Consider the following 12,198-nt stretch of genomic DNA (forward strand, 5'->3'; position numbering starts at 1 on the left):
CTCTTCCCCTCCTATTCTCCTTCCCCTCGGTGCCAGCCGGGACAAGCCATCCTGGTGGCAAACACACACCTCAACACTCAGACCAGTGGGCAAGTGGCCAAACCACCCCTGAGGAACAGAGTTTACCCTTGCAAGACAAGTCCACTCCTATCAAGTGCATTCACCCTGCCAGCACTGGAGAGAAGCCTCCCATGAGAATACCTCCTCAGAAGAGAGGTACCAGTGTCCCAGCTGGTGCTGCTCGGTACCTGCACTTTGTTGTTGAATGCCCAAGCTACGTCTCAGGTGTCATGAGTGGATGAATCCATAGAGCAGCAGCTGAAAATCAACACATCTTTGAAAGCACCCTGACTTTAGGGTCAGCCAGCTGACCTGACTATAGACCCCTGTGGCCACCCCTCACCCCCCAGTTTCAGCAGAGATATGCATTAGGATACCCTAAGTCTGGCTCCTTCTACACTCAGCCTAAATTCTCTGCCTTGACTCCTAAGTCATTCAACTTGCAGCTGCGTGGGAGGGTGTATATGTACATTCATTAACACTTCCATTATGTCCCGTGGTTTGGCAGGTGGTGCTGCATTATGGATTTAAACAGTGCCAGCAAGCGAATCTACAGCACTTCGCTGGATTAGCATGCTATGGGAAATCATACCTCAAAAGTGTTTTGCGCTCTCGTGAAGCAGCTCCGATGAACAAGGCAACAGCAGGGCTCCAACCACCACTACACTGTGCAATCACAGGAGAAATTCACCCACAACTTCAGGGAAAGATAAACCCCCTCAAAACTTGATTACCATTTGGTGCAGGAAAAAAACCCAAGAAAAAGAAAAGAAAAAAGCAACAGCAGATTCTCTTGCCAGTTAAAGGAAAAGAGAGAGGCACACCCACTACTGCCACAAAGCATCTTTTCACACACACTAAACAATAACACCTGCTTTTGCCCTATAAACTGTTTTCACATGGGAGAAACACACCACACCCTGCTATACTCATTTCAGAAGTCAGCTTTCAAGGTACGCAGCCTTGCAGCACCCCACGCCCAATGTGATGCCTCCTTCTGTCTTATCATCAGGCTGACACTGACAGATTTGCAGAAATTGCAGAGTCAGATTCCCTGAGAGGATGCTGTCCCAGAGGGATGAGAAGATGTGCTGGGCTACAGAGCAATACAGACAGTGAACACACCACTGAGTCTTGGAAAAGAGGCAGGTAAGGACCTTTGATGGGACAAGAGGCTAAAGCATCAGTTAAACACCGGTATCACCACACTGCTCGTCATTTTCTGGGGCTGGACCACACTCACCTTTCCTTAACTGTGAGTGGTACTACAGTGCCACTGTACACCGCAGTTGTACCTGCAGTGCTACAGAGCTCCTACAAGGGTACAGCACTTGTGCTTTACCTGAGCAGTAGGAAAGGTCACTTCACAGGTAAGACCCTGCATGAACCAAATGAAGCAAAGTAACTGGACAAAGTTTCTGAGTCTAGACTATTAAGGTAAATCAAGAGCTACCTTCAAAGATGAACCCCTGGTCCTTGATTAGCTCTTCCAGATCATCGCTTTGGTTCAATTACTCTGCTGTCCTTCTGTCAGAACATGTTTCCTTGCTCAGGTTCTTCTGAGTTTCAATCTCCTACAGACCTTGGCTGAGAAGTTCCAAAGAAATGTTTAGGTTCTGCCATAAAATGGATTTTTACCTTCCATCTACCACACAGCTCTGAAGTACAGCTACCCTGCTGCAAAGTTGTAACCAAGTCAAGATACCAAAATCCCAAAAACAGTGGGATGTAGCATTATGTTGCTCTAGCCTTAGGGTAGATCTCATATGCCATTCTTATGCCTGCACAGTGCCATTATTTTTAAACACCGAGCAAAGGGATTATGGATTAGCCTTAATCTTGGCAATTCAGGTAAATCTCTCATTTGCATCATATTTTACATACCAGACTCACAGAAACAGCAAAAAATTTGTATTTGACCTTTCTTTGTACTGCAGAGTTCTCTGCAAGGGACATAGACCCTTACATGGAGTTGCTCTCTTATGCTTCAGCACCTTCAATGACACTTCAGACATAAAAGTTTAAAAAAACACAACTATAGATATTGTTTTTTTATATCAACCCAGTGAGTTACAATACAACATGATATGATTTAACCTGACGGCATCTTGACACATCTCTGCATATAAAAATATCTCTATTAAAAGCACAGATAGAAACAACATGGAGGACAGCCACTTGAAAAAAAATAAAATAAATAAAGCCTCAAAGCATTAAGGCCTGGTAAGGGACAAGACTACTTTCATCCTGCCACAGCATGTTTCAATTTAACCACTGCATCTCTCAGCACTTTTGGTTCATATTCTTTTACCACACAGAGACACAAGTTTGGTATACGCCCAGCCTTAGGAAGGGGAAATGGTATTTTGGGTCACCAGTTCCACCCACGGTGTCCACCCACCCCTCCACTCAACAAGGCTTTTGAAGTGCACCAGCCCCAAACAGGAGCCAGCATACATTAGTCTGGGGTCAGGAGGGCTTGGAGATTTTGTCAGCAAGTCCCTCGCCTCCCGCTGCCCACGAGGACACCCTGCCCAGGGCTGCTGGCACATCTGCCCCAACCATGGACACGAGCAGGCATTTCCTCAGCCCTTCTGTCATTGCCTTGAAGGTGGCAAATCTCCAACCACAGCCCAAGTTCTGCAGTTCTTCACTGCTCTGGCTGAGACAACTCTTCTTTGTCCCTGCCTACTTCTCAGCTATGCTAGTCCACCTTCATGAGGCTTCCCAAACCCACATGAACTGCAGATACTCTTACTTTGCTCTATTCTCTTTTACCCCAAACCAGAGAACTGCTCCCCATGTTCTGTGCAGCAGAAAGATTTATTCTTATGCTGCACAAAATCAAGCAGATGCTTCGAGGCAGGATATGCCAGAAAACATAATTTTTCTGCTTTGCTTCGATAGCCTAGCATTTATTTCCATATTCTTGTGGGGTTGGTATGTAAACAACAGAGAGTAACTTGCTGTGCTCAGGAGACCTTAAAATAAGAGTCCTATTTCTCTGTCCTCCTGGATACAGTAAGTCATCCTCCTGAGGTTCAAAGAGTTTCTGGAACTCATAATTTGAAAACCCATGGAATAAAAACAGGGTTGCTGGAGATCTTTACCAACAGAAAAGTAGATTGAAACTGTTCTGTTATTTAATAATTCAAATCCCAGATGCCTAATTAAACAGGCTTGCTACATTGCAAAAAGAATAAGGAATTATATATTCTCTTAGCTAACTTTGCTGATTAACATTAAAGCCTTTTCATGCTCCACAGGCGTTCGGTCCAAGTCAAACTTTTGACGACTTGAAACTTAATACTCCACAAGTAAATCTCATGTAACAAAACCCTTGCTGCTCACAGGACTAGGGTGATGCAGCAGCTTGTCAGCATCTTTGTGCTTCATGGAGCTATTCTGCAGGATGCACAGAGGAAGTGATGCCCAGCAGAGCATTTTAACAGAGCATTCAGTATCTCTTCAGACCTGCCCAAACCTCAGGAAAAGCAAATGGTCTGCACAGTTCCTCATGCCTGACATATTCCCTGTTTGCAGATTAGATCTGAAAGCATCCACAGCCTGTGGAGGAAATAGAAGTCTCTCTCAAAGCACTCTGCCCTTGAGCTACAGAATATTTTCTTAGGGAAGTGCTGCAAGTACTCATTCAAGTCCACCTCATCGCTACAGCTCATCACAACCTTTGGACTTTCTAATTTGGAGCTACGATCCTTCCCCAGCTACCACCAAGGTATCTTCAGGTAGCAATGAAGCACAGAGTGGGCTCAAGCAATACTTGCCTTGTTCTCCAAGGGCAGCTGTGTCAGATCCAGGCAGGTACCCTAACAGCAAGATCATGCACTATTCTGAGAGCTACAATGGTAGTGTTTGACCTTGCACTGTTGCACAAAAACAATTCACAGCAGCTGAGGGTTTTTCCAGAGCACTGGGGCATGTCTCCTCCTGTTCCAAGGTTAGTTAGGGATTCTTGTCCCCACAAAACACCAGCAGCCACCAAACCAGTCTCAGTCTGCAACTGCAGCTCAGCAGCAAGCACTGCTGAGCCAAAGGGATTCCTTCAGTGATCTCCTCCCTCCCAGCTCATCACCCCACAGCACCAGCTCTGTGAATGCCCCTCATGCCTCTTTCTGGGATTGAGTGCTTGGTACTGAATAACCTCTTTCAAAGAGTCCTGCTTTATAGATAGATGTTCCCCACCCAGCAAGTGTTGCACTTAGGCTGGTGACACCAATACTTCCACAGCAAGTATTACACAAGACATCAGCTACATATTTTCTGAAGATCACAATCTCTACTAAACTGCCAGCTGTCTATGCAGACCACTCAAGAGCTATCTGGGTATGCTAAGTACAGATGACAGACCTGATAACAGTGTCTGGATGTGTCCAAGAGATTAAATTCCATCTGCATCCTGTTACTTTTGTCATTTCGTACCCCTTCAGAGTCTGTGTTTCAACAACCAACTGGTAAAGAGCTTGTACCACAGGATGACAGATTTAAGAAAAAGGTCCTTTAAATGTGTTTTTGGAGTCACCAGGTACTTGAAGACATGCTACAGTGGGTGTTTTAGTAGTTCTTTAAGTGGGAAGGCCAGTTCAAGATAAAAGTGGATGTGATTCTCACTACACTGATGTCCATCAACATTCTTTTAATCTTGGTTGGGTGGGTCTTTGTTCCAGCTATTGCCCATCAGACTCACCATGAGGCTTAGCGCTTCTAGCAATGCAAGGAGCAGATTCCTACTCAAAAGCTTTTCAAACTCTTATATTTGCAAGATGAGCAAGTATTTGTTTCCATAAACCAGAGCATGACTTGCACTGGAAAACAGAACAGGCTGCAATAGTGTACCATTCAAAACTATATCAAAGGAAGCTTAAACACATTAATTTTTATACTGATATGACCAATTCTTAAAAAGAAACCCCAAAACAAATCACAAGAAAACAAAATTAAAAAGTCCAATAAAGCTGGAGATTTCACTTTAATTATTATTTTCTGCACACTTCAAAAACTCCTCCTTTCAATAAGTGGATAAAACAGAGGAACTGCAGAGCCTCTTGCTATTGCCAAATTTGCATTTTTCAGACACATGGCGCTGTCAGGGTTTGTTCACAGAGTCCATCTCCATTGTTGGCTCACCCAGCAGTGAAATCCTAATCCCAGTCCTTCCTATAGCTGTGACAAGAACTGCGACATGCTGGCAAGCAGACACTTGGAAAGCTGAATTCACTGGGACTCTCAATTAGATCGCAATTTCATTAAAGAACTTCTAAATAAAACAAACTCCAACATTTGCACTTCATAATTAAGTGGAAGCCAACTGAATTAGTGTCAAGACATGCCATAAGTGAAAGTATCCGAACCCTGGCATCCCTGTGTCCCTCTGCAGCTCTGAAAGGAAAGCTCCAGCTCCAGCAGCAGACCCTGACATTATGTCTCCTTGGGACTGCAGCTTCTGTGGAGGAGCAGGAGAAGCTGAGACATGCCAGGCTCTCCCTGCTCCCACTCAGGGTGCAGGTACCCATTCCTATGGTGCTGCAGGCATGGCCTGGGAGGCACAGCAACATCCCTGCCCTGGCAGTGACCCAGGAGTGACTTTCCAGTGGCAGAGCAATAACCTCTGGGAGCAAGTCAAGCTCCTGCCCAAGCCCAGGGAAGTCAGCAGCACTGAGTGCTCCTGGGTTTCCCAAGAGGAATATTTCACTGTAACCCACACACAGTACATAACATGGGCCCGGAGCGAGGCACAGCATGACTTACAGCTGACTTCAGCAGGCTTTAGTTTGATCCGTAAATCCTCTAGACACTTCACAGGAATGTTGCTCAACTCCCGCTGCCTTCAGCCTCACAAGAGGTAGACATAAATACTTAGCATTAGCATAGCTCCCCATGACTCATTTTTTCTCCTTTTTAAATATAGCATCCTATAAACGTGGATACATTCTGAGCAGTAAAACTCACTTTGTTACTGTTCATCATGCAACCATAACAAAAAATTCCTCCTGCCAGCTTTGGACAGCTTCCTCCACCAAACCCAAAACACTGGTGACCCCTGATCACAAGGCTGAGATGGAGTAGTGGAGGCTCTGCTCCATCAGGGAACCCAGGCAGCACAGGAACACAGCACTGTGGCAGCAGATGTGGAGCTGGGCAGAAAGCTGCAGCATCAATCCAGCCACTCATATCAACTTTATTAAGAAGAGCAGAGCTGGCTCTCTGTACAGGAAGAGCAGGGGTTTGCCCAGAGGAACAGTTTCAGTAGCTGAGAAGCAGCCTGTGCCAGCCTTGGGCAAGCCACTCACTGAAAAAGTGGTGGTGGAGGCATCTCTAGCTGGTGGATGCTCCCCATTCTTCATTTTCCCCCAGACATACATCACCTCCCTCCCTCCATTACCAGGCTTGAGCTTTCTTCCTTAGAAAAACCAAACCCACATTGTCTAGCCAAGCAAATGTCACAAGCTGCTTCAGAAGCGCTGAGGAAGAACCAGATGGGAAAAGCATGAACCAGAGCTTGTTGGTTTTCATGGGAATTACCCAGTTTCAGAACCCTCCTGTCTGTCCTGCTGCAGACTTTCTTGTGTGATCAATCCTCCATGCTTTGTTTAGCTTTACTGAATACTTCAGTTCCCTAGCTGTACAAGTGCGATAAATAGCAGGTCCCTATCTCACAGGTATGGTGCAAAATAAATAGATTTTGCATTACAAGTGTTACAGGAATGCTTTAAAAATTGCACAGATATCAAGACTAATCCATCACTGCTCAAAAAGAACCCTAGGACTGATAGCAAATTAAAATCTTACCTACACAAACATTAGAGTATGCAAGACTGTTTTCTTAGTCTATCTGTTCCTTCTGATAACCATGTTTGCCCCGGTGACTTGAACTGTTCCAGCCACAAGTTGTTTGAATTCAGTGCACCAAATCCTGTCCGGAGAAATATATGCTTTGCTCTGTCTACAACAACAGCTGAGACATCAGTCATCCTCTCAGCTGTCCTAAAGACAAAGCTAAAAATGCATGCTCATATCCATCCTGCTGTCAGGTGACTGAAAAGTACATTTTTACCTCTTGGACCTCTCTAGTAAGATTACCCATGAGAATTTATTTATCACAGTATTTTTCTAATTGTTTCTCCAACATTCTTATTTAATATCTGAAATGAGTGGAGTAGCAGAGCTGCCACTCTCATCCTAGAAACTGGCATTTTAAAGACAAGATAAACAGAAGCCCTTGCTTAAAACTTCCAGCTTAAAAAATAAATTAAAAAAAAATAGGAATTTTAATAGCTTAAAAATTTAATAGCTTAAAAAGTTAATTCCTATTTAAAATAATGACTAAGAGTCTGAGGAATCTAACTCCCAAAGTCACACAGGTAGTTTTAAATATGTTACCCTTTCAGAGTAATTATGCCATCACAGTTCCAGTCAAAAGCTGATGAGCGTTACTAATATATGCTGATGAGAGAGCCTGAACATGAAAGACCTTCTTGATTTATTTACACTCCAGTAAATCACAAAGCACACCAAGACTTATTTTCACATATAAGTGTAACAGACCTGACCACAGGGGATATTTAAGGAGGTTAACCCACAGGCCAGGGAGTAGGTTTACTGTAAACTGGCTGCAGACTGATGCAGTTGTACTTGTTTTCACTGGAGATTATGGAAACTTGGAACAGCTGTTTGGACTTCAGTGGACTAGCACCAGTCACTACATAAACCAGTGGTTTGGCCCATTACATGAATCATTACAAGTCACCATTCAGATGCAAAATAGTCCCCAGAAAGTCCTCAGTGACATTCATCTCTAGACCAAGAACTAGGCAGATGCAGTCAACAGCTGGGATGAAGAAAGAATAAACCATTTTTACCACCCTGCATAAAGTTCTCTTTGGACAACATTCTTTCCAGAAGCAGACCTTCTCAAAGAGAAGGCAAGGCAGGCATTATGTTATCTGGGAGAAGGTGAAGGAGTGCCTGGAACTTTTTAATCTGCTCTTTAGTAGAAGAAGAAAGTAAAAGAAAGTAGTTAAAGATTTTAGTCTTGAGCCTATCAGTGTCAAACTAATTCTGAGTCAAACAAAATTTAGCCAAAAATTAATAAATAACTGTACAAGCACTGAGCATTTCTGCTGGTCAGTTCTGGCCAGAAGAGAAGCAGCAGGAAGGGGAATCCCATCCAAGAGTGTCTCAGCTACTTAGATGCCTTCTGAAGTATCTCAGCTATATTTATGGTCCCAACACACCCCACAAAGAAGTAATATCCACTACCCCATTTTAGAAAGAACAAAAGTGGACTCAGTGAGAGGCAGATTCATCAGTACCTGCAAGAGTTGCTGACCTCAGTCTACCCACCTTTGGCCAGTCTGTGAGAGAGAAAGTACTTGGGGGCATGTTTCCCATCCCTTCACCTAGCTCCAACAATTGGGCTGGTCTCTCAGATGAAACCTATCTGCCTGTGAAACACTGAGCACCACTCACTGAAAAAGCAGTGTCTGAAAGAGCAAAATTGCAGGAGAGTCAATAATGAGTACCATAAATACTACCAGTAGAGTAAACTACTTAAAAATACTGTTAACCTCGCCCAACCCTGTCCTGAGCCCTTCCCTCAATCATTATTTCAGGAGACATATTTTTATACAATTATTTCATTATCTAATGGCAAGCTGGCTGCCTGTTCTATCTCTATGCAAGATTTCCATATATATTACTCCTCTGCCGACATTTTCTTACACATACACGTGCATGTATCAGCAACTGCTCCACTACATTCTCAAACAGAGAATAAAAGAGTCATAAATCTCAAAAAAATGAGTATGCCAAAAATTTCAGTATCTGAAGTTACAGCTGTTCATTTCTCCTCTCTGTTCAGAAAGAGCCAGTCATGGCTTACTGCAGATGTTATTGAAGTAGATGGAGTTGCTCTAGATTTACTTAGGATACAAACACTCAGGATGTGACCCACTGGAGTGCTGAAACTTTGTTTCCCCATGGAGAAAAACACACCCAGTGACATTTAAGTAGAACAGGAAGGTTATTCTTCCCTCCCCAATGAGTATTTTCTCTCAAGCACCCCTGTAAGCAACAACAGGAGAAAGAAGCAACAACTCCACCAAGGAGTGGGCTAATGTTCCTCCCATCTGCCAGTCCCACGCTCTTTCTGTTTTCACTTGGACCAAATCCTTCCAACCCCCTCTGCTTTGTACTTCATTAAACTTGGGTGCTTCACACAACAAAAATAGTGAAAGGTCACTTTCAAGGCACATTTCCATATCTTTTAGCACCACATCTCTTCCTCAGCCCTACCTTGGAAGCCTGAAAATTAATTCCTTATTTTTCATAGCGAATCTGTCCCCTGAACCCTGATCTACTTATTTATGACAGTAAAAGCCTATGCAAACACCACCACCATGCAAAAACACTCCCCTCTTCATTCCTGTGGATTCATGTTAATATTCTCCACCTCTAGAGCCCGAAGTACTCCCTGCATTGAGAGCCGCACATTCCCATGCTGAGGCACAATCCCTCCTAACTCCACCTGTGCAGGTAAGAGAAGTAAAGGGATGAGCAGTCATGGAGAAGTTACAATGCTGAGGCAAAAGCAGCTCCACAAAGTGTAGGGGCACTGCTCCGCACTAGAGGCCCTGCATGGCTCCAAAAGCTGAGCAAGTCTGAAGGAAGGAGCCACCAGAAGTGACAGCATGGCTGAAGCAGTGACAAACAAATAAATCAGGCAAAACCAAATTATTAAGAGTGGTCAAGCTGAAGTCTGGAGCCTAAAACTTTTACAGGGCACACTGATTCATCCTAAAGACCTGACTCACCTGGAGCCAGCAGGTCAGTAGGATTGCCAGACTTGGCAGCTGTGGGTAGAGGTTCTTGGCTTGAGCCCAACCACAAAAAATAATTCACACCAAAGGAAAGATGACAAAACTGAAAGGGCAGAAACGAATGAAGCTGAACAGTTTTCCTCAAGGAGCCCTCCACAATTAAGAGAGGGAAGTAGAGTTTCTGCCCCAATATTGTCAGCCCTGAAACACCACTAGGAGCACATGGTGCAGCTAATGGGCCGTGGAGGTCTTGGGTACAGAATGCTGCAGTTAAAGAAGAGTCCTAAGAAATCACAGCACAATGTCAACAATAATGAAGCATCACATCCATTTTTCCTATATGCACCTGCCTTACACTGCCTTTGCCAATGACAACACCACCTCATGTACAGGACTCCTCCTCCTTCCAGTCCCCAAATGCCATGTCTCCACCAGTGCCAAAAAACATGTGTGGGGAGAAGGAAGAAAATCCTCTCTAACCACATTCTGATACAATGTTATTCCTCCTTAGTGTTAGCCTCAGTCCCAGTTTAAGATAAAACCATCCCGGGCAACACATACCAAAACTCCCCCCATGAAGAAGGCAAGTTTAGTTTCTGCAATTCTTAGTTCCTCTGCAAAAAAAATTTGAGCTTGTGAAAATACCCACCAAAAACTTCAATAAATACAGCTGCTTCTCACATCATTTCTGAAAAGAGGTGCTGGGCCAGCACTGGCCCTAGTGCAGCTGCTCTAGTTCAGGAGTGATGCTGGTGGGGTGTTTGGCCCTCTGCAGTCTGGGCTATCCACTATCATATTGGATATCTCCTGGAACAGAGGAGCAAAATCAAAGAAAGACAAATTGATGCAGAACTATAATATGAAGCTATTCATACCTATTTTCTAGATACACTATTATTTTTAAGGAGATGCTGTCAGCTTTGTATTTTCAGACTCAAGTATCTAGAAGGAAAGCCTACCTCTCTTAGGCAGTCCAAAGCTCTACTACAGAGAGGTGTTTTTCTTTAAAGCTACTACTTCATAATTTCCTTGCCACACCCCTTGTTCTTTTTCTTATCTTTCTCCTAACCTTTCTTAAATTAATAGACTCCGTTCTTGCAAATCTGTTTTTACAGATTCAAAGCAAGAGACAAGTACCTTTCATAAAGAAAAATGACAGTTTTAGGCCTTTGAAATGCATCTCTCTTGTGCAGAAAGAGCCTGAACTAACCAGATCATTTCAGAGTGAAAATTCAGAAAGCACATCTATAGCTGGTACGACTATAAAGTTGATTCGCTTTTCTTAATATCAACTCTTGTATGAACAACAGTTTCCAGGTAAGATGTACATAAACATTTCCAGCCAATAGCATCCCTTTAAGCCTGCCAGCAAAATCCAGGCTTAGATGATTTAGGCTACCTGAGGAGTTGGTGGTTTAGATTTTTGTATTTCCTTGACATTACTCAAGAACAGTGCCAGCTGACAGTGCTGAAGGGCTACAGCCCCCTGTGCTGGGAAAAAGCCTCACTCTGGGGTCAGGACTCCCCTGAGCGCTTTGCTCTTCTAAGAAAAGCCCTATCTCCAGTCCAGCCTGCCGGTGGGAAGTCCCAATTTGTTTCACGACGTGATCAGCTCGACAGGGAGGGTCACTGGAGCAGAGGAGTGAAGGATGCTTGCGACTGATCCACCCGAAGTCTAACACTTAACTTGCTCCTCAGCTTACAGTCAGCGTGGCTTTATCTTAGTTTCTCCGTCTAGGAAGCAGGGCTTTATATGCTGTTTCTAGGGCTCTTGAGCCATTGATTAAAAAAAACAAGCAAACAGAAAACCTACAAGTTTTCTTTCTAATACCCAGCAATCCCAATCACAAGATCTGAGAAATCATTGTCCTATCTGCGGTTCAGTTTGTTTTCTTGAAGCAGAGAGTAAAAAAGCAAAGTAAAAGTAAAGTAAAGCCAGAAAAAAACCTCCCAGACCCGTACCTCCTCCTCTCCCTGTTTCTTCGTAATTGAAGATAGCATCACTATCCTTATAAAAGTTATGGAAGCTTATACAAAGTACTCAGTGATCCAAGAGCAATTTTAATGCAAGATAAGAAACCTCGCCATACCCAGATCACATCAGAACACACCCGCGGTAGGAAAGTAAAACATTATCGTGGCTCTGAATCTGTGGCGGGGGTGTGTAACCCCTGACACCAGAAAAATCCAACAAGCCCTCAACTTACAAAGATCTTCCATTACAACGCGTAACTCAGAGCGACCCCTCTCCTCAGCGCACACCCAGGAGAAGACACGGACCGCACGCCGTTCCGACCATTGC

General features: G+C 43.9%; 1 protein-coding gene across 1 annotated transcript in view; it reads right to left on the reverse strand.

The window, feature by feature from the left end:
• Positions 1 to 10,647, reverse strand: part of MRAS (muscle RAS oncogene homolog) — a 36,121-nt gene extending 25,474 nt beyond the window's left edge. The window contains exon 1 of the mRNA XM_008638260.2: positions 10,546 to 10,647. The gene's annotated coding sequence lies outside the window, so the exon portion shown is untranslated. The remainder of the gene's footprint in view (positions 1 to 10,545) is intronic.
• Between the last annotated feature and the right edge of the window lie 1,551 nt (positions 10,648 to 12,198).

The sequence above is a fragment of the Corvus brachyrhynchos genome, unplaced genomic scaffold, assembly GCF_000691975.1.
Source record: "Corvus brachyrhynchos isolate BGI_N302 unplaced genomic scaffold, ASM69197v1 scaffold126, whole genome shotgun sequence".
NCBI classification, from domain to species: domain Eukaryota; kingdom Metazoa; phylum Chordata; class Aves; order Passeriformes; family Corvidae; genus Corvus; species Corvus brachyrhynchos.